Here is a 23,979-nt window from a genome sequence, read left to right as displayed (position 1 = left end):
GTATGACAACAGTTATCTCCTGTCCACAACACAGTCCTTTCAGCAGTTCCATTTGCACTCTGATTCAGGGACTCTGAGGGTTTCTCAACAACTCTCAGAGAGCTAATGACAACCTTCAGAGTGCTAATGACCAAATGACTGGTAAGAAATATATATCCTTCCATTCCTCGCCATTTCATCAGAACTGAAGTAACTTCTTGGATGAGAAGTGAAACATCTTCAAGGGAAAAAAAGAAAGGAAAGTCCAGTTGCCTTGTGAAAAGCATCTTTGGGACAGCTCTAACTTGGATGACTGACCATCTCCATAGACATTAAGGTCAGAAAATACTTCTAAAGTTATCTGGTATGATAGGAAAAACTGATGTCATTGAAGAGGAATAAGCTACCTTGAATAAAACTGAAATCAGTTTGAATATGGATTTTAAAATGACAGACTTACCAAAGAGAGGAAAAAAGATGAAATGGTGGATATACACAAAGATGAAATATTGGATTTACAAATGAAATTGCTTGATGATTTAACAAGTATAAAAGATACATAAATACTAAAGTGATGTGGACAACACCTTTACACTTTTGGATTTACTAAAGGAACTTGAAGTTGTCAATGATTTTGTGAAAAAAGACAATGAGAACACGAACAGTGGTGGGGATAACCATTTTACACTGGAATTACAAAAGGGGTAACTCAGAGATGGTAAGTCAGAGGCGCCAATGATTTGGAATAAAAGACAAGAAGCGTATGAGAAGTATCAAATGTTGGGACATTGTTTGAGGTGACTATACATTTTTGGGAGAAAGAGAAAAAAATATAAAATTGGGTTTTTTAATCAAGACTGAAATAAATGTGTGGTTATTTCAGAAAGTGTTTAATGGATTTTTATTGATGATGTTTTAAAGGCTTTTTTTATTTGAAAATAGGAGATGGGAGTATTTGTTTACGTAGAAAAAGAGATTCAAACTGGGTTTATTGGATACAGTTTATAATAGTTATATTGCTATTTCTGATAACCTTTAATCAATGCTGGGATTCAGCCAGTTCACACTGATTTGGCAGAACCAATACCTAATTTTTTGTTGAGTTCAGCGAACCGATTATGATAAATCTGAGTCTCCACTCCTGGCCTTCCCGTCTCCGGTTTTTCCAAGTTTTTTTCAATCCGATGCTGAGGTTTTCTCTCTTGGCTCCTCCCTTCAGCTGTTTGGGTCTTGCTGCTCTCACGCTCCTCAGGATGATGCAGGAAGTTCTCCAAAGCACTGACTGAAGCTGATGCCCTGTTCCATGCCCAAGAGAGACCTCCTCCATCACCCTGCAAGCGGAGGCAGAGGGGGGAAGACAGGCGATCCAGATGTGCTGCATGGTGGCAGCAAGTAGAGGCAAGCAGAGGCAGACAGGGGAAGACCCTCTCCACAGGCTCTGGACAAACTGAGATTCGGGACTAAAAAAGCAGCAATAGGAGTGAAGGGCTGTTCAAAGGAGGAGGAAGAAGGAGAAAGTGGGAGAAGCCCAAGAGAGACCTCTTGCATCACCCTGCAAGTGGAAGGGGGGGGGAAGACAGGTGATCCAGATGTGCTGCATTTATAGACATCAAGAAAGAGAGATTGCAAAAATTGTTATTTATGGGGAAAGAATCAAGTCTTAAATTAGTATTTGGTTTTATTTTGAGTATTTATTTATTTTTATTTATTTAATTAGTTTTATATACCGCCCTATTTCCAAAGGACTCAGGGCGGTTTACAGGGCAAAATTTAAAAGACAATATAACAGCTGAAGTAGAAATAGAATTAAAATGAATTAAATTAATTAATAGCCCAACAAATTAAAACAAAGTTTAAAAACTTAAAACCCCTCAGTCCAGGCCAGATAGATCAAAGAACCAGGTTTTCAGGTCCCGGCGAAACGAACAAAGGTCGGGGGCGGTCCGGAGTTCCACAGGCAGATCATTCCATAGGGCAGGCGTGCCCACAGAGAACGCCCTGGGGATCACCTGCCGGCAGTCCCTGATCGGCGGCACCCTAAGGAGGCCCTCCCTATGGGAGCGCACAGGACAATGGGAAGTTGATGCTGGCAGCAGGTGCTCCCTAAGATAATCCGGGCCCATGCCATTTAGGGCTTTATAGGTCATCACCAGCACCTTGAATCTCACCCAGAGGGCAACTGGAAGCCAATGCAGCTCGCGAAGAAGAGGCGTTACATCGGAGTATCGGGAGACTCCCATCACAACTCGCGTGGCTGCATTCTGCACCAGCTGAAGCCTCCCAGTGGTCCTCAAAGGCAGCCCCATGTAGAGAGCGTTGCAGTAGTCTAACCGGGAGGTCACGAGCGCATGAGTGACTGTGTGTAGGGCATCTTGGTCCAGATAGGGCTGCAACTGGCACACCAGTCGAACCTGGGCAAAAGCCCCCCTGGTCACAGCTCCTATATGATCTTCCAAACTGAGCCGTGAATCCAGGAGGACGCCCAAGTTGCGATCCCTATCAACGGGGGGTAACAGCTCACCCCCCCATAGTTAGCAATGGACAAAGCTGGTTCTCCCGAGATGCCGGTATGCACAGCCACTCAGTCTTGGCAGGATTGAGTTGAAGCCTGTTTCTCCCCATCCAAACCTAGGCGGTAGTAGGGAGAAAGTTTTTTTTCATCCATGCAATTTCCTTCCAGTCACCATTTTAACCTTTACCGATCTAGCAGTTGTGCTGAACAATAGCAGCCATTGGCTTCCCTGGTGTTTATCTTTTTTTTTTCTTTAGGACAAAGAATTCATAAAATACTAGTCTTATGGAATGTCTTCTCTAGGGCTTTCTTGTCTAAAAAATAATGCAACATTATTAGGAAATCCCATTGTATCAATTTGCAAAATCCACTGATTAAATGGTGCAGGTATGAAATAGCTGATGGAATCTACATTGAGGTGGAGAATCTGATCCCCCCACAGATGTTTCAGGGTAAAATTCCCACCAACTCTAAATAGAAACATATTGCAGAGCTGTAATCCAAAAAAGTGTAGACAGACCAGGTTATCTTCTGATCTGTATAGCTATCAATTCTTTGTTTTGATTGATGTGTGTGTGTGTGTGTGTCTGTGTGTGTGTCTGTGTATGTATGTATATCCATCGTGCTATTCCCTTGGAGGACAAGTAGCATTATGTAGATGTAGAAGAAGAGTAAAATGACTAAGCAAAGACAATGAAAGACGCAAGTTAAGATAAAGAAAACAGACCTAACATTCATTTACACCAACACCAACACCATTCCTATACCTCTGCATGCCTTTCCACCCTTGCAAGCAATTCTTGCTTCTACTACATTTATACATTCTTTAATTCTTTAAACATATCTCCGTTCTCTTTCATAAACTTATCAATTCCATATAACCAGAACTTTTCTTCTTCCTCTCAGTCCATTTAGTCTTCCTTCATACATTTGTTTTATAATTCATTCTCTCTGTTTGATCAAATTAACTCAACATACTTATTTGGTACTCATCATTTGTTGTTGTATTCAGCCAACATTCATTCAGCATTTATTCATTCTAGACTTTACTTCTAAAGTATTTCATATTGACTACATATAGCTTACTTTTATGCTATTTCTTGCTTCCATAGAACAACATGGACAGAGGCATACTTTAATACATATCCATGGTTATTGTTTTTGATAAATATTCATTCCTTACAACACATCACATCCTGCCTAATATCTTCCAACTTGCATATGCATGACTTCAGTTTTTTACTTCCATTTTCCCAAAGTATAAAGATTCTTCTCTTTTTCACTATTTATGTATAATTTGTAATCACACATTTAATTTTACCTATTATTTACTAACTACCTTGGTCTTTGATACATTTCATACAATCTAACATCTGCTACCAATCATTCAGCTTCATAGGTATTTCTCTTATTGTTTTAAATATTAAACTTCAATGCCATAGTTCTACAAAATATTGCATAATCCGAGCTTGTTCATATTATCTTCTGCTTTCTCTAAAAACAAAACACATTGATTGAACCTTCTTCCTCACATTCTTACATTTTAATGACTTGCTACAGATGACTTGCCCATTCCCTTACCCAGCAGATCCTCACTGTATTTTTTTCCACTTTTTTCTCATTGTCACTTCTCCTTCCCTTTATGTCAGTGTTCTGACAAATACCTTCCCAAGCACATTTGACAAATAAACCCTCCTGTAGATTTTATATTTGCTTTGGTTGCAACTTTTGAACAATTCTTACAAGCACTTGCAGTGCCATAGTCTCAAAATGGATTCCTCAGAAGGAGGAAAATGTTCCTTAACTACATTTCGGAGAGCAAAACTAACTTTTTCTGCACAATATGGTACAGACCAAACTCACACTGTCATTTAATCAAGAATACAGATACTACAGAGATGTACAATTGTCATTCTTGGTGGGCAGGGATATTAAATAAGATACATTGAAAGGAACCAACTATACATATTACATTTGAATATCTCAACATGTTCCGATCAGACGTACCCATTTCAACCATCAAGCAAATCTACATATAAAAAGAGAAAAAAAATCATTCCACCTTAGGAAAGATTTTAAAACCAAAGGACATGGAAGAAAAATCTTGGAAGGCTCATAGAGTAATGCGTGAGCCTTTATGGACCTTTCCTTGATTTATTTGTACTTAAAGGTAAAGGTAAAGGTTCCCCCGCACATGCGTGCTAGTCGTTTCCGACTCTAGGGGCCGGTGCTCATCTCCGTTTCAAAGCCGAAGAGCCAGCGCTTGTCCGAGGACGTCTCCGTGGTCATGTGGCTGGCATGACTAGACGCCAAAGGCATTTGTACTTATTTGTACTTATCACTGCACAAAAGCAGCTATTTTTAAATGATGGAAGCAGAGATCCCAGACAACAAATATTTCTGAAAAGTGGTATTACTTTTTACGTTGCTCTTGGAGAGAAGAGGCAATTTAGTGCCTCTTCTATATAAAGACCATTCTAAAGGGCAAGAGAAGGTTAAGAAAGCACAAGAGGGGAGCCTCAGAGAAAGTGCTATTGAATAGTCTCTACAAACTCAGAAGTCTCTACAGCTCTACAAATATATAAGTGGTTCTCAGTGCCTTAATGATGCAATTCATTGGTTTGTTTTTTAACTTTCAAAGCAGAATGGTTTAAAATTGTGACATTTGGGAGAGGCGAAATGTCTTTCCAGAGAGGTAAGAAACATTCTTCAACCAATTCCTCTTACACCTCAGAATTGCACAGGTCATTTGCTAATGGAAGTGGGAAGAATCTCATGCAGGAGAACTCTGGGGAATAAGATGACCTGCTCGTTTCACCAAGAATATAAATTATTTTGACCAAACACAAGAAATCCCATTTGTGGATTTACTTTCCTCTCAAGCACAAGCTTTACAAATTCAATAATAATAGGTTTCTTCAATTGATTCCTGGGGTAAAGATAAAAACCAGCTGAAGTCTTCCCAAGCCCCAACATTAAGTAGAAATTCTAGCCACTAGGGGAAAAAAATAGTTTGAGGTTACTAAAAGCTGAACCAACCCAAAAGCAGTGAACATGCTAAGAAAAGTATCTGAAGATGATACTATATTAAAAATAATGGCATTGTCTCAGATCCTCTAGTGGACAATCAGATGTTACTCTCTGCAGATTCCATAATGTTGCTTTCAGTTTCAGAAAATCACAGAAGCATATTTTGAATTCTTTGCATCTCACTCAGAGATGAAGAAATGTCATGAATTTTGTATTTAAAGATAAAAGTACAACCAGCAACCTTCTACAGGGTCATACAGTTATAGAAGTAATGATTAATCTGTTGTCTAAGAATGGATATATAATATGTTAGAGAAAAGCACTCATGTTTTGAGAAATTATTTAAAGCAAAGCATTTAAAATTGCAGAACGGATTTCTTTTAGGTGCAGGATATTGGTTTAAGCATGATTGTTTATTTAGGCTTTTCACAACACCAGCAATGCTAGCAAATTTCTTTACTTGGGTCAATAGAAGTATTATACTTCAAGAGAAGTGGAAGAGAAAGTAGGAAATTGGACTATGCTTGAGAAGACAACACAGAGTTAATTCATTTATATGAATATTACAGAAGTCAATTACTTCTATTATGAGCTCAGAACCCCCTATATATAGCAGCATTTCTGCTAGAAGACTCTTATCATATCCTCTCTCAACCTTCTCGTCTAAAAGCTATGCATTTTTTAACCATTCCTTGTAGGAATCCTTTCATTCCATCCTCATAATAAATCCATGCTGGACTGTGAGACAGTGAATATACTATGATTCAGGATTTGCTGCTTCCCCAAGAAGGAAGCTATAGCTGAAGCTGTGATTGCTCACGACTCCTTCAGCATTGTGATTCTTCTGGCCAGCAGCATAGAGTGCCAGAAATATATAACATAAGCAGTAAGCACAAGCTTCTGTGTGAATCTAAAACTGAAAGTTTGCCAGCATTGAACCCTCTGGGCCATTTCTCAAAGACATCTACCTTCTTAAAAGATGCCTTCTTTGCATCTCGTCTTCCTTTTGCAACTCATCATTATATTCGAGGGAACCTGAACATTGCAGTGGGTAGAGCAAATAGGCAGAGGGTTTGGAACTAGAATTTTCTGCACTTTCTAAATGGAGGAGCATGGCAGTTGCTATGTGTGTAAAATCTGCATTTTGCTTACACTATTCTTTTAAGCATTTTCTATCTGAAAATGGTAGGAAACTACTGCTCATTTTTAGCAATCATGTTTGGAGTGGGCTCTAAAGGCAAAACCTTCCACTAAATCTAGGCTGAAATGCCGCATTTTTGAACTCTTGAGATTGCCCACTTCTATCAGCTGCCTATTGTCTTCTGATCAAGGTCCCATGGTAAGTATTTCAAAGCTCACCCAGCATTCCTTTTTCTTTGGAGCATCCCCAGTAGGATTTATACAGCGACATCTATATACTGTAAGTTCTTCATTGTTACTTATTTTTAGAAGTTGGCAGTAACAGCTAATAAATGAAACCATGGGGTTTCTTTCTTTTTTAATATGGTTTTTCCTCATGATTGACTCTGCATTATTGCCCCTGTAAGGTATATTTATAACAATGATTCTCAAAAGAGCTACAAAGATATCAAACCATAAAGTTAATATTTCTCATTTTTAAAAAAAGTTGAAGAAGTTTACTCATTCAGCCCAAACCCATAAGCATGTTTGTCCAGGTTAATGGCTGCAATAAAGCTATCTATCTATAAGCATGTTCACTCTGAAATCAATACCACTAACGTCTTGTTGAGTATGCTTAGGAATGTAGCCTAAGGCATCGTTTTCAAAATTACAAATGGAGTGATGAACCAATTAGAAGTGAGGGATTGCTGAGCTAAAGGTTCTTAATGGGATAAAAAAAAGTCTGGTCTGTTAAAAAGAAAAACTGTGAGCACAAACCCCATTCTAGTTTAAAAGAACTTCCATTTGTTTTCCATATATAGAGTTGTCTAATTATATCTAATTATATCTTCATGGATTACTGCCTTGTCGTGGCGAAGGGGCTTGCGTAATTCAATGAAGCTATGAGCTATGCCGTGCAGGGCCACCCAAGACGGAAAGGTCATAGCAGAGAGTTCTGACAAAACGTGATCCACTGGAGAAGGAAATGGCAACCCACTCCAGTATCTTTGCCATGAAAACCCTATGGACAGTACAAAAAGGCAAAACGATATGACGCTGGAAGATGAGCCCCTCAGGTCGGAAGGCGTCCAATATGCTACTGAGGAAGAGCAGAGGGCTAGTACTAGTAGCGCCAGAAAGAATGAAGCGACTGGGCCAAAGCCGAAAGGACGCTCAGCTGTGGATATGTCTGGTGGTGAAAGGAAAGTCCAATGCTGTAAAGATTTTTTCTCCATAGGAACCTGGAATGTAAGATCCATGAATCAAGGCAAGCTGGACGTGGTCAAACAAGAGATGACAAGGCTGAACATCGACATCTTAGGTATCATTGAACTAAAATGGACAGAAATGGGTGAATTTAATTCAGATGACCATCAGGTATACTACTGCGGGCAAGAATCCCTCAGAAGAAATGGAGTAGCCTTCATAGTCAATAAAAGACTAGGAAAAGCAATACTGGGATACAATCCTCAAAATGACAGAATGATCTCAGTTCGAATCCAAGGCAAACCATTCAATGTCACAGTAGTCCAAGTCTATGCCCCAACCACCAGTGCTGAAGAGGATGAAATTGACCGGTTCTATGAAGCCCTTCAACACCTTATAGAACTAACACCAAAAAATGATGTCCTTATCATCATGGGGGATTGGAATGCTAAAGTAGGAAGCCAAAAGATAACCGGAATAACAGGCAAGTTTGGCCTTGGAGTACAAAATGAAGCAGGGCACAGGCTGATAGAATTTTGTCAAGAGAATATGATGGTCATAGCAAACACTCTTTTCCAACAACCCAAGAGACGGCTCTACACATGGACATCACCAGACGGTCAACACAGAAATCAGATTGACTATGTGCTCTGCTGTTCTGAACCAGCCTGCTACCGGCCTTGCAATAAGGCAAACCCCTGTTCAAACAGTAGAGACTGGAGAGCGTCTGAGGCTGAAAAGCGTCTGCCAAGATTTATTACTCAAACAACAGAACAAGAAACAAAAACACTGGAACTTGAATCCTCAAACGGAAGGGTTGCTTTCAGCAACCAGCCCTTCCCCAAACACTCCTTTTATTTAGAGATCAGGGCGTGGCCTCCCTGTGCCTCCTCCCGAGGAGTCCCACAGCCTTTCTCTGTTTGGTCCTGCTCGACTGCCTCCTGCGTCGGGCATCCTTGAACAGGGCCAGCTGTGGGTCATCATCCTCCGCACTATCGGGCTCACGCAGCTGAGAAGAGGGCCCCGGCTGGGGGCTCTGCGAAGCCTCCAAACCATCATCAGCCGGTTCGTCTTCCACACACTCCTCCTCCCCCTCATCTGAGTCATCCGAGACATCTGAGCCGGCTGCCGGACCCACAGGCTGGCCCTGAGTCACAACACTTGCAGCCAAAGATGGAGAAGCTCTATACAGTCAGTAAAAACAAGACCAGGAGCTGACTGTGGCTCAGACCATGAGCTTCTTGTTGCAAAGTTTAGGCTTAAACTGAAGAAAGTAGGGAAAAGCACTAGGCCAGTCAGGTATGAATTAAATCATATCCCTGTTGAATATACAGTAGAGGTGACAAATAGATTTAAGGAATTAGATCTGATAGACAGAGTGCCTGAAGAACTATGGACAGAGGTTCGCAACATTGTACAAGAGGTAGCAACCAAAACCATCCCAAAGAAAAAGAAATGCAAGAAAGCAAAAAGGCTGTCTGAGGAAGCTTTGCAAATAGCTGAGGAAAGGAGGGAAGCGAAAGGCAAGGGAGAAAAAGAAAGATACGCCCAATTGAATGCAGAATTCCAGAGAATAGCTAGAAGAGATAAGAATGCCTTCTAAAATGAACAGTGCAAAGAAATAGAAGAAAACAATAGAATAGGGAGGACCAGAGATCTTTTCAAGAAAATTGGAGAGATGAAGGGAACGTTCAATGCAAAAATGGGCATGATAAAGGACCAAAATGGCAGGGACCTAACAGAGGCAGAAGAGATTAAGAAGAGATGGCAAAATTACACAGAAGAACTATACAAGAATGAGCTTAATGTCCCTGATAATCACAATGAGGTGGTCACTGACCTCGAGCCAGACATCCTAGAATGTGAAGTGAAGTGGGCCTTAGAAAAGCTGAGCAACAACAAAGCTAGTGGAGGTGACAGTATTCCAGCTGAGCTATTCAAAATCTTAAAAGACGATGCAGTAAAAGTGCTACACTCAATTTGCCAGCAAATTTGGAAAACTCAACAGTGGCCACAGGATTGGAAAAGATCAGTTTACATTCCAATTCCAAAGAAAGGCAGTGCCAAAGAATGTTCAAACTATCGCACCATTGCACTCATTTCTCATGCTAGTAAAGTTATGCTTAAAATCCTACAAGCTAGACTCCAGCAGTATGTGGATCGAGAACTACCAGAAGTACAGGCAGGATTTCGAAGAGGCAGAGGAACTAGAGATCAAATTGCCAACATACGCTGGATCATGGAGAAAGCTAGAGAGTTCCAGAAAAATATCTACTTCTGCTTCATTGACTATGCTAAAGCCTTTGATTGTGTGGATCATAACAAACTGTGGCAAGTCCTTAAAGAGATGGGAGTACCAGACCATCTTATTTGTCTCCTGAGAAACCTATATGCAGGTCAAGAAGCAACAGTGAGAACTGGACACGGAACCACTGATTGGTTCAAAATTGGGAAAGGAGTCCGACAAGGCTGTATACTGTCGCCTTGCCTATTTAACTTATATGCGGAGCACATCATAAGAAAGGCAGGGCTAGATGAATCAAAAGTTGGAATTAAGATTGCCAGAAGAAATATCAACAACCTAAGATATGCAGATGATACCACTCTAATGGCAGAAAGTGAAGAGGAACTGAAGAGTCTCTTGTTGCGAGTGAAGAAGGAGAGTGCAAAAGTTGGGTTGAAACTAAACATTAAGAAAACCAAGATCATGGCATCCGGCCCTCTCAATTCCTGGCAAATAGATGGGGAAGAAATGGAGGTAGTGACAGATTTTATTTTCCTGGGCTCCAAGATCACTGCAGATGGGGACTGTAGTCAAGAAATTAAAAGACGCTTGCTCCTCGGGAGGAAAGCCATGGCAAATCTAGACAGCACACTAAAAAGCAGAGACATCACCCTGTCAACAAAAGTGCGTATAGTCAAGGCTATGGTCTTCCCAGTTGCAATGTATGGCAGTGAAAGTTGGACCATAAGAAAGGCGGAGCGCCAAAGAATTGAGGCCTTTGAACTATGGTGCTGGAGAAGACTCCTGCGAGTCCCTTGGACTGCAAGGCGATCAAACCGGTCAGTCCTAGAGGAGATCAACCCTGACTGCTCTTTAGAAGGCCAGATCCTGAATCTAAAACTCAAATACTTTGGCCACCTAATGAGGAGGAAGGACTCACTGGAGAAGAGCCTAATGCTGGGAAAGATTGAGGGCAAGAGAAGAAGGGGACGACAGAGAATGAGGTGGCTGGATGGAGTTACTAAAGCAGTAGGCGTGAGCTTAAATGGACTCCAGAAGATGGTAGAGGACAGGAAAGCCTGGAGAAACGTTGTCCATAGGGTCGCGATGGGTCGGACATGACTTCGCAACTAACAACAACACTTGTGTCTCTAAGAAATGACAGAATGCAAGCTGGTCATAAGCGGCTGTCTTGAGACAATTTGACAGTCTTTTCCAAAGCCCCAATGGGAGGCTCCTCTATGCAAACTACAGTGTTAAGAAGAATGATAAGCAAGCTATGTTTGGGAAGGCAAATTTTCACCTTTTGCATTGGTGGTTCTTTGAAATACACTTAACATGACCCTCTTGGATGCACATGTTGGTTCTAAATCAACTGATACATGTGAACATGTTACCTGTTAGTTGTAAGATTGTGTATTCCTGACAATTAGTAGTTGGAGGGAACTTCCTAGGAGCATGTAGTGGTCACTTGTGGAATAGAAAGCTAAATAAGACAGGCCCCTTAGTCCAGCATTTTACCATATTGTGTTGGAAGTTAGAAATAATCTTTCTTGAGGACTTCTGGTGAGGAATTCTGAACTGACAGCACATGGACAACAGGAGACATTATGGCTAAAAGTTGTAACTGGATGCTGGATCCAGATTGCCAAAATCTCTCTGGAGAAAGGGAAGATCTTGGGATTGCCCATATGTACTCTGGACAACTATAGATTTGTGTGAGTAAATGGTAGAAATGATATTTTTGTGGTTGCTTGCAAACACCTGGAGTTGTGGGATTCCATGGAGCTCATAGCTGTTATGGATTCAAGGTTCTACCAAACCTCACTTCTTAATCATAATTTACTTGTTTCCTCCTACTGCTTTTTAAAGATTGAAAACATTCAGAACCACAATAAGTCATATTCACTGGGTGAATTTTTCTTCAGTCCTTAAGGAAGAAGTTTTAATTACAAGTTTAAAGTTTTGCAGAAAAATTTATTTTGCAATATACAGAAAAATATACAGATTTACAGGCTGATTTTACAAAGTTTTAAAGAGTTAAAGGGTCCAAATGGACTTGAATTAGAACTTTAAAATTAACCATAAAATCCTTCCCATGTGAAACTTTCTATTCTTATATTTGAAACTAATGACTTTGAAGATAATTCACTACTGTACATCACAAGAAAATAAACATATCAATAGATCCATAATGAGAAATTTATGAGTATTATGCCCAGAAAATAATTTTAAAATTATCTGCTATGATAGAAAAAATAGATCTAAAAAAGGAACAATTTCTATTGAATAAAACCAAAATTAATTTGAAGGTGAATTTAAAGATGATAGCCTATAAGAAAAAGATGAAATAATGAATATAAAAAATACAAAATATTGGATTTACAAATGAACCCAGTTGTTGATTTAATAATTGAAAAAGACACACACTAAATCAGAAGAGTGATAAGTATACCTCTTTACATTGGATTTACGAAATGAACTTGTTGAAGTTGTCAATGAACCATGATGTGGATAAGATTTTATAGTAGAATATTTTATAGTAGAAAGTGGCTTCTCAGGGATGCTGACAATTTTGGGATAAGAGACAAAAAGAGTATGAGGTATAGCCATATGTTGGAACATTGTTGGAAGTAACTAAAGATTCTTGGGAGAAAGAGGAAAGACTATAAAATTGTTAATTTGATCAAGACTAAAATTAATGGGTTGCTATCTTGGATAATGTTTAATAGATTTTTCTTCATTAGGACTGGATGTCAATATTTTAAAGGCTTTGTTTATTTGAAGAGAGAAAATTGGGGAGATTTGTTTAAACAAAAAAATCAATCTGGATTCATTAGCTATATGTGTAATATTTATAAAGAAGGGAGATAAGATATGGGATAAAGAGATGGTTCATTTTATTTTAAAAGATGGTGATAATCTCTTAATGTTGATTAATCTTGCTAGGGATGAAAGGGGATATGTCTTCTTATTTCTCTGCATTTTTACTTTTTTATATATTGTATCTGTTTATTAAAGTTAAACTGTGTTAGCTTTATCTGCATGAGTTGTAATATTTTTGTAAATTAAAATTATGTTTAAAAAGAAATATTTTTCTGCCATGAAAATTAGTAATGTAGGGGAAACTCTCACACAATCTAGGCTTGAGATACAAATAATAGCTGAAGTGGCAAGATTGTTCCCTGACTGCAGATTGTCCACTCATCCATTTTTCTAGCCTGGCCTTCTGTGCATTTCCTACTGCCTGATTTGGCATAGTGCAGAAGAATCCACTTGTGCTGACTGGGTAGCCCTCATTAGATTGATCTTCTGCTCTGAGAGTTGGCTGTGGAAAATATTTCCTGAGGCAATTAACTCTTCAAAGGGGGGGAGAAACTGTGCAATCACTTTAGACACACACACACTCTCTCTCTCTCCTTCCCTCCTCCACTCTCCAGACAAACCCATCAAGAATAGGAAGAAAAACATCTATGGTTGAATGATAACACTGTAATCATCTTTAACATGGTCCCCACTAGAGACAGAGGCCATGGATAAAAAGCAAGGAAAGCCAGATGGGGGCATTGTGATTCCAAGCAAGCCTGTCTCTCATTCTGTGGGATATTGGGTGATGTTGTGTGCAAGTGTGCAAACTTAATGCAATTTGTGTTTGTTTTTTTCTCCCAAACAGCATGATAGTTCTGCTTCCCTCAGGTCTTTGATTTACAAGAAACCAAACATCTCTTTGCTTAACAAAGGCACAGAAAGAATTCCCCTTTGAAACAGTTTAATTTTACAGGCCCTGGAGCAATGTCAAGACGGAGCCAGGAGCAAAGGAGGAGGGGGGAAAAACGCAAAGCAAAGCAAAACACACAAATGAGCTTTTCGGTCTGTTTGAACATAGTTACAAAGGGGAGAGTTCTAATTAACTGAAACTTGCCTCATTTGTATTTCACTTAAATATCTCTGCTGTGGATTTTCCCATATCTGTATGTTTCATGATATACAATTAATTTGTAAGTGATTCTCACAGAATTCACATTTTCCAAATTCAGGAATCCTATTTACATTCTCCCATGCTACTTACTTTTAATTTTTAAAAAAATAACTTTGTCCTTTACAATATATTACATTTTACAAAATATTACTTACATATTAAGTAAGTCAGATAAAGCCATTTTTTTTAAAAAAAAATCACAATTGCCAATATATAACATATGCAAGAGCACCCACCACCATAAAAATTGAGCTGCAAAACAATAAAACATTAAACAATGTTCAATAAATACCTTTAGTTTTAGTTTTAGCTAACAGGGCACAGATGCAAAAAACACACGCTGAATGATTTCAATTTTAAATATAAATTACCTGAAGTTGTATTGTTAAATGTATACCTATCGCCATATTCCTGCTTCTCCCCTGACATCTGGGTACAATTAGACAAGACAATCATAGAGATAAATACAAAACACTCTAAAGGCGCTGTGATTCTACGGGGAGACTTTAATGCTAGGGTAGGGTTCTTTGCTTGATTATGGCCACTAGGGCATCACACCTAAGGACTATTATCTGAGGACTACCACCCCTGAGACACTAAAAGGAATATGGTGAGCTCTAAACTGATCCCCTTGACTTATACGTGCAGTTTTCATATTCTCAGAGGCAAAGGCATCTGCTTCATCTCTCTCTTTACTTTCCATGCTGGGAATGCTAGTGGTGTCCTGGATTACACATGTGTCTCAACAGACAAAACTGATTTATTCTCAAGATGTTCATATGAGGGAAAACAATGACCATCAACAGACTGCAGCTAACCTTTATGGCAGTTCTGATTTAAGACCACCTACATCACATGTCAGAGGCTACTTACTAACTTGAAAGTGAGGCAAGCAAGGAGGTCAAATGCTCTAAGATGGACACTAAGGCCATTGTTAGCTTTATGAACTCTGAGAAGGCCCAGGCCTAGGCAAAAATAGTTGTTACATCTACTCAAGACATGAACAGAACTTTTACCAGGTATACCAATTTGTATAACATATGAAAAAACGTTTTCATAGAAGAATTGCCAGCTAGGAACTGACAATCCATAAGATCTACTTGGCTTGATCTTGATTGTTCTTACTCAAGAAAGACCTTAAAGCAGCTATGCATTAGTTCAAAGAAATCCTACACCAAATAATTATGCCAAGATGCTAAAGCTTAGATGCAACTACAAAAAACTAATAGCCCCCAAGAATGCTCAATACACAGCTACAGTTTGACCTGAGGTAGAAAAGTCTTGCAAACTCATATCTGATATTCTGAAAGAGGGTAAGTTACTACTTGATAACCCCATCTGAGCTATAGTCTGCGAAGAGTTTTACTTGCCAATACCAAGCAGGATCAACTAGAAAAGAGAATTACTGAGTTTCTTATAACCTTCTCCCTGGCTACTAGTATCAGTGACACAAATTAAACACCTCATTCAGTCATTGAAACTCAATAAAGCACCCAGTGAAGACTTCCTACCCCTAGAACACTTCAAGGTTCACATTGAGTGGTGGTCTCGATTGCTGACAGGACTGTTTACATATTTACATTGTTTCATTTTGACAAAGTACCCAATAAATGTTCTCTCAAGTGATGGCTACACACAGTGCTCTGAGGACATCCTTGTGTTCCATTGTATGTGCAACCACATTTACAATTTATCCATGAACTATTTGGTAGTCTTTGGGGATCACTATGCTAGAAACTTCATCATAGTAGCAACCTGCTGATGGGTCGCATACTGGGGACCATATAGAAATAATTTATGGATGTCCACCATTACATACGAATGAGGATCCAGAAATTTACAGAAGTTATTGGGATAAAACCCACCTTCCTTTCAATCATCTTGTTAAGGTTGCTCCAATCTGATACAAATGGAAGCATGTGCATATACAGGAAGTCCTTGACTTAATGACCACAATTGAGCCCAAACTTTATGTTGCTAAACAAGACATTTGTTAAGTGATTTTTGCCCCATTTTATGTCCTTTCTTGCCACATATGTTAAGTAAATCACTGCAGTTGTAAAGTTAGTAACATGGTTGTTAAGTGAATCTGGCTTCCTCATTGGCTTTGCTTGTCAGAAATCACAAAAGTTGATTACATGGCCCCAGGGACAGTGCAACCATTGTAAGTATGAAACAGTTGCCAAGCCTCCAAATTTTGATCATGTGACCATGGGGATGCTACAAGTATGGTGGTTAAGTATGAAAACGGTCATAAGTCACTTTTTTCAGTGCTGTTGTAACTCTGAACACTCACTAAATGAACAGTTGTAAGTTGAGGACTACCTGTACATATACATATGTCCCCTGGACTGTTAATGTGGAGCATGGGTCAACAAAGAATGTCCCACTCTGCCCTAAATAGTTAAATTTGTCCATCAAAATCTCAGCAACTTCCCCCCCCCAGATATTCATTTCCAGTCCTGTTTAGGAAGCAGGTAACTAATAATGCTACTGACACCTGTTAGATGCCCCATTAGTTAGCCTAACAAAATGGAATAAATGTCTTCCTGTTCCATGTTTCAGGTTTGCAACCAAGCACATCTTTAAAAGATTGTCACAGTTCATCAAGCAGACTGGCATACATAGCATATTAGCAAACCTGTTTGTTGTAGTTCTATGCACTCACAAATGGTTTATTCACAAATAGAACTATGGAATGAACTCTGGTTTTACTGCCATCAGTGTTATCTGTGCTAAATCCATGTTTTTTAATTATGTTTATTATTTTTTCTTCCATTATAGACTTCAGGGAATTTCCTCATTGGTTCAAGGTTGACTCAGCCTTCCATCCTTCTGAAATCGGTAAAATGAAAACCCAGATTGTTGGGGGCAATATGCTGACTTTGTAAACCACTTGGAGTGAGGTAAAGCACTAAGAAGTGGTATACAAGTCTAAATGCTTTTCCTATTGCTATTTTCAAGGGAATCTTCTGTCTAGATGCAAATGAGACAAAGGACTGCTTAGGACAGGGGTGTCAAACTGTCGGCCTGTGGGCCAGATGCATCATAGCGAAACTGCGCCCACCCCATTGCGGCAATGGCAAAAAAGTCATGATATGTTGTGACACATCACATGACATTGCAAGTTTGACACCCCTGGCTTAGGATCATAAAAGTGACTCCATCACATATCCTCCCCCTTGTGGAAATAGGTTTGTCACTACTGCTAGTAGAATAGAGCTGGAAGGGACCTTGGAGGTCTTCTAGTCCAGCACCCTGCTCAAGCAGGAGAACCTATACCATCTCAGACAGGTGAATGTCTAGTCTCTTCTTAAAAATCTCCAGTGATGGAGCACCCACGATTTCTGAGGGTAAGATGTTCCACTGGTTGATTGTCCTCACTGTCAGGACAATCCTTAATTCCAGGTTGTTTCTCTCTCTGATCAGTTTCCAACCATTGTTTCTTGTCCTTTCCTCTGGTGTTTTGGTGAACAACCTGACCCCATCTGCCTTGTGGCAGCCCCTCAGATACTGGAACACTGCTATCATGTCTCCCCTATTTCTTCTTTTTTTTAGACTAGCCAAACCCAAGTCCTGTAGCCGTTCTTCATGTTTTAGTCTCCAGGACTTTGATCATCTTTGTTACTCTTCTCCGATTTTTTCCAACATCTTTTTTGTGATATGGTGACCAAAATTGGCTGCAGTATTCCAGGTGTGGTCTTACTAGGGTTTTATAAAGTGAACAATTGAGAAGTGTTTTTTCTATGGCACATTGCAAAATCTTGCTGCTTATGACGACCATATCATAGATGTCAAAGTGCCACTTGACTCCTTGCTTCCTTTTGGCCACACAAATGTCTGGCTTTGAACTGGGCTATCATTGATCCCAGTGGTAGAAATAGCAGTACTATGCATCAATAGCTCATATAAATCTTTTGGCTGAGAAATTATTCTAATCATAAGCACATCTGGCATGAATAGTGGGGAAGAATGTGAACTTCATAGTCAAATATCTGGAGGACACTAATCTTTTCACATAGTCTACCCATAATCACTTGTGTGTTTGTGGACTAAGCAATTTACCTAGAATGATTCCAACCCACCTACAGATCAGCTGATCAGGCGTATTTTATGAGTGATGTGCAAACAGGAATTTGATGGGGAGAATAAGTCCTGACTAATACCTGGTCCTTTCAGATATTATTCAGCAGTGCCCTTCCCTGCGGTTTTCCCACAGTGTTACTCATAAATTAATCCCATTCAGTATCAAAGGCTTTCCACTTTCTAGTCAGATCTCCATTAATACTTCCTCTGAAAAATAGCAAGGGAATTACTAATGAGCAGTCTCCTAATTGCCCTTTGATTATGCCCTTCTGAAGTATTCTTTGCCAGGTCTTTCCAATGAGACAAGCTAGCTTTGTATCCTAATTCTCTCTTACTTTTTTCATTTTATATAGAGAAACTGTGTCACAGTGGAAAGAATGAGAGGCAACTGAGAATGAATTTCATGAGCAATTAAGGGGCTCCTCAGCACCCAGCTATACAGTTGTGTATTCCAGTTATGTTGGGATAATCAGTCAAAATAGCCTTATAACTATAAGGTTCTCTTTCTGCTGTAGAGTTCCAAATTGCTGAAACTTTCTAAATAATTCTTGTGTCCTTACAAGTAAGCTCATTTGCCTTCAGTAAGAACTTGTGTAGCAAGTTATTTGTACGCAATTTCTAGTATGGGTTACAGTTGAATATGCCAAAGTGAGCCCTTAAAATAGTATTTTTATGTTTTAAATCACAATGAATTCTTTCGTGAAGCTGCTCATAAGGATCAGCTTTCTTCAAAAGTATTAAGGTGGAAATTTGTAATTACAAGGACAGGCTTACTCAACTGCTCAGTCTGTGAGATGGTGGCTATATAAATTTGATTAATAAATAAAAATAAACCTTGAAAGTGTCAGCATTCCAATTATATTACTATAACATAAAAAAGAAAAAAAGATCTGGAAACACATTGAAGGACAACATAAAGAGCAGCTATTATTTTTTTTACCATAGTTCTCCATAAAAGTGAACAAGGCAATGGCAATCCTCCATCTCTACTCAAGATGGACCATTTTAAAGGCAATTAAAACTAAGCATATATACACTCCATTTCCATTTTTCAACAACAATGCTCTCAGAAGAACAAAACAAATATTATTAAATTACTAGATGCTAAGTTGATCTAATGATAAATGTGAAGGCAAGCATTTCATTTCACAGAAGTTATTCACTACAGGATGGCAGCTCTAGACCTACCCACTGACTAAACAGTAAATCTTACTGAACTCAGGGGTATATTTGAATTAATACACAGAGAATCAGATTAAAGAAACAAGAATCTGCATAGAAAATTATTTGTAGTAAAATAAAAAAACAATACTAAGGACTGTTAAATTTTAAAGGGAAAGAGTGCAGTAAGATTTTTTAAACAAGTATTAAGTTACCCCATACCTTTCAAACTGATAAACCCTGATTCTAACTACAGATATTCCAACATCTTTTCTTCCCCCCAATTCAATATACACATTTTCTACATAGTATTTCCCATCTGGATGCTAAGAATTCTGGGAGTTGTCATATCTTAAAGGACCATTGAAAGTTGGGTAAAACTGACATGCAGATTAAGGGCCTGCTCCAATTATGCCCATGTATTATTTAGTTCTATGTATTTTTCCCCCACAACTCATTATTTCATTGTACCATTCAAATGCTGAATTCCACTAATTCCACTAATTTAACCAGTGAATTCCACTGGTTAAAAAAGAAAAAAACTCACCAAATGTCTTGTCCAAATTTTGTTTTGAAATAGGTATTAAGACATCAAAATTTTGTCTACCATGCAACATTCCACAGACAAAAGTAATATGAAAATTTAACCATTCAGAAAAAATTAAACCATTAAATATAAAAGGAAACAGCTGCCTTTGGTTCAGCTAATGCTTAAATAACCTCGTTTGATTCATGTTTCAATACTCTGGTGTCCTTAGTTCAAGAAGTCATCTTGTTGACAGTCATTACTTTCCAAAACTCAAGCCGGGTTAGTTGTGCTGTGCAACTAACAAATGTTTAAGTGATGTTTTTCACTTGACTATCAGGCTGTAGTAAAGAGCTTTTTTTTTTAAAAAAAAGTAATTATCAGTTGCATTAGTGAAATTATTTTGATTTCAACAATGTAGATGTATGTGAATAGTTTGTATCTTAAACATTATGTTCAAATCCAGCATATCAGACATTTATGCAACAATCAGTCTGACATGTTACCAATGCATTTCAACCAGCAGATATTGCACCCACATCCAAATGAAATTGTATATTTAGGAAACAGAACATGTACATGGACATATGGCTGATTAAATTTAGCTTCATTACAGGTAAACTGACATCAGGGCAAAGGTTATAAACACAGTTTAATTGCTTATTATCTTTGGTTCATTAGATAGAATGTTCTGTCAGAATGTGGAAAGGATAATGGTGGATCACAGAATGAGATTTGAAAATAAGGCAGGCCATATTTTACAGCCATTCAGTAGTCAACCAAGATACACTGATGAAAAATACTAAATCCCTGATACCTTAATAGGAGATTTAAACAATATGCAGTATGGCACATACCAACATTTTATCATTTACAATCATTGATTTGTCTATTAATTTCATGTCCATTATTTCTTGAAACAATAATAAAGATTATCAGGTCTACACTGTATTAGAATACTTTGCTAACAACTGATCCTTTTGAAAGTCAATACATGTTTAAAGATAATTTGCCCTCTTCATTCTCAGTTTCAATAACACAAGAAAGAGGAATGGCTTGCAAAAAGCATTTCAAAGTCACAGTAGCCAAATCACAAAATACAATGTTTCCAACATAAGCAAGGACAATCAAGGGGTCTAATTCTTCAAACAGAGGCCCAAATAATACAAATATTTTTTTTCTTTCACTCCTCCTCCTTTATTACATAATTAAAATATGTAAATTGGGCAGGTCCTTTTTCATTTATAAAATAGTTTGTATGGTTTTAGGAAAAAAGCTCATTAATGCAGAAAGATGCAAAAGCAATAAAAGCTCATTAATGCAGAAAGATGCAAAAGCAATAAAAAGGCACTGATAGTTATTGCAGGATCCAGTCTGGATCGGTCACTCATGAGGATGGGCTCCAGCATGAATCCAAAGCTTGGAAGACTAAACTTCTGGTCACAGTGTCCAACCCAGATTGGATCTTGCAACATTATTTTGGGACACGTATATTTACCTTCACTGATAGTTGCATTTGAGCAATCTTAACCAAATTCAATCCTCCCGGGTTTATTAGATTTAGGTTTAGGTTTATTCGATTTCTATACCGCCCTTCTCCCGAAGGACTCAGGGCATATATAAATAGCAGTACAAAAAAATAGCAGTACAAAAATTTAGAGAAGTAAAACATCTAGAAATTTAGACACAAGATCAGAAAACAGGAGTTATTTTGTGGGGGGTAGGGAAACAAATATTGGGAAATCTTGATGTATAGGCTCTATTTAATTTTAAACTGTTTTTAAAGATAGAAGTCATTGTAGTGATTTGTAAAGTATCGTGTTTATGTTAGCTTGGTTTGCTTATGTAAATTATATTTGACATAAAGTGTTTTAACTGAAAGTACTTTTAAATGATATTTTTACTGCAAACAGACATGTTTCTAAACCTTAAGGAATGTACCAATAAACGAGTGTTTGTAGCTCAGGGTTGAAATTATGGGTCCTTGGTGATCTCTGAGCTTGTTTTCTTGCAGACGTTTCATTTCCAAACTAGATAATATGACCAGTCCAAAACATCCTCAGGATGTTTAACACTGATGGGTAATGAAAAGTATGCAAGGAAACAACCAAGCTCAGAGAGCACCAAGAACTATATTTCTGACAAGTTTTTAAAAAGTAGACATGCAAAAAAGTAAAACTGAAGAGGGAAAATAGTAAAAATAGCGGTAAATTCCAGATTTTATTGTGCCTGGCACCAAAGATACAGAAAACAGGTTTTTTGGGGGGCGGGGGGACAATAAAAGAGATATATTCTTTGCTACACATGGAACATTGACTAATAGTGCCAATAGTTCTGAATTGGAAACACTTATCACCAAAAGCAGTTTCTATTCCTTCTGATCCTTTTTCATCATAGTATATTATTTTAATGAATTTGTGAAAACTGAAGATCTGTCTGCATTGAGACACGTTTTCCAATCCTTTCATGTTTATTTCTTGATTTGGAATGTTTCCAAATACTGAAAAATTTCCTTTATGTCTTAATCAATTTCATCTATAATTTAAAATGGAAATATTAGGAAATATTTCCTAATTCCGCCGGCCCACGTTAGTCTACAAAAACCAAAACCAAGCAAAGTCGTGGGTAAAAAAACACACTCCAGAAAAATATAATCTACTTCTGCACACACTTCTTCTGCTCCTTTAAATCTTCAGTGCAGTGAAACCTGTAGAGCATGCAGTTGAGAAGAACTAAATAGAACTTTTTATGTCTATATGTGTTTGTTTAATGTACTTTTTTGTGTATTGTCTTGTTTTTTATTTGTTCCTGTAAAAAATAGTTTTGTCTTTTAATTTTTGAAAAAAATAAAATAAAAATTACATTGAAATAATTTTTAAAAGGCCCTAAATAGTATTATTTAAATAGTATTATTTAATAAATACAATTTAAATTCTTAATACAATGCGGATTTCTAATACTAGATTTTTGTTTTGTATCTCTACTATGTCTATGTCACTTGAAAAAAGTTTTTCCCTTGATATTTAACCACTTTTTAAAAATGCCCATTTTCTGCTGCTTCCTTTACTGGAATTTGAATTTCAACAGCTGTCAAAACAGTCTTGAAATGTACCTAAGAATACAAAAAGAATATGGTGAGAGAGTTCATTCCATTTTGATAGAACTCAACACATGGTTGAATGATCCTCCAATTTCATGATAAACCTTTGGTGACAATTGTGATATGTTCATAATATGAACCTTCACCTAATTCTGCAGAAAAGAAGTCTCCAAGAGCACGCAATTGGCAGAACAGTTCAGCATTATATTTAAGTGAGGTCTATAAACTTAGAACTGCATGAATTAAAATATTATAAAAAGCTAAATGTAATGTTAATAAGTAATGAGGGGATTTGAGCATTCTCATAATTATCTCATTTTTGTTGGTAGACCACAAGTATTAAAAAATGCAGTAAGTTATTTTTATAATTTCACACTATAGGTAAGTAATAGATCAAAGTGCACATATATACCCCACTCGTTTAATATTTTTGGCACCAGATAGTTCAAAATTCAACAAGAAATCACAGGAATTAAGTTTTAATACCCTTTACTTTCTTCACTTAGTTGTATTTGCTGTAGTTTTTAAAAGCTTGGATTTTTCTCTGCAGTTTAGTTACACAATTCTTTCATATATATACTGAACAACCATGAAAACTGAACTAATTCATGAATAAAATGAAAAATTAAACAAGGATGTTAAAGTGTATTAAGGAACTTCTGCTATAGAAGACACAAATATTTATGGCAGAACAATGATGCCAGCTCATAGACTAATCTTTGTTCCTGAGTATACACATTTTCAGAAATCTTTTGACCCCCTTGAGATTCTTTTTTACATAGGTATAAAATGTCAAAGTTAAATATGATATTGTTCTTATGAGAAAGAAGAGTTTTAGCTTTTTTTTCTGACCTAGATTTCTCAGCCAGAAATGGCAACCTAAATCTCGTATTTAGGATATGCCTTAATTTGAAGGCTATAGACCAGTAATGAAGTATTTTTTTGTCCTTTTAAACTTCCACAATCAATAATTTAAAAAAAATAAGCCATATATCAGCCACTGAATTGAACATACCTATTGCAAAACTCAGAGAAGAATTCAAATTTTAATCTG

Source organism: Vipera ursinii, assembly GCF_947247035.1.
Source record: "Vipera ursinii genome assembly, chromosome: 1".
In the NCBI taxonomy this organism is placed as follows: domain Eukaryota; kingdom Metazoa; phylum Chordata; class Lepidosauria; order Squamata; family Viperidae; genus Vipera; species Vipera ursinii.
The sequence above is the reverse complement of the archived record's forward strand: the minus strand, read 5'-3'. Positions refer to the sequence as shown.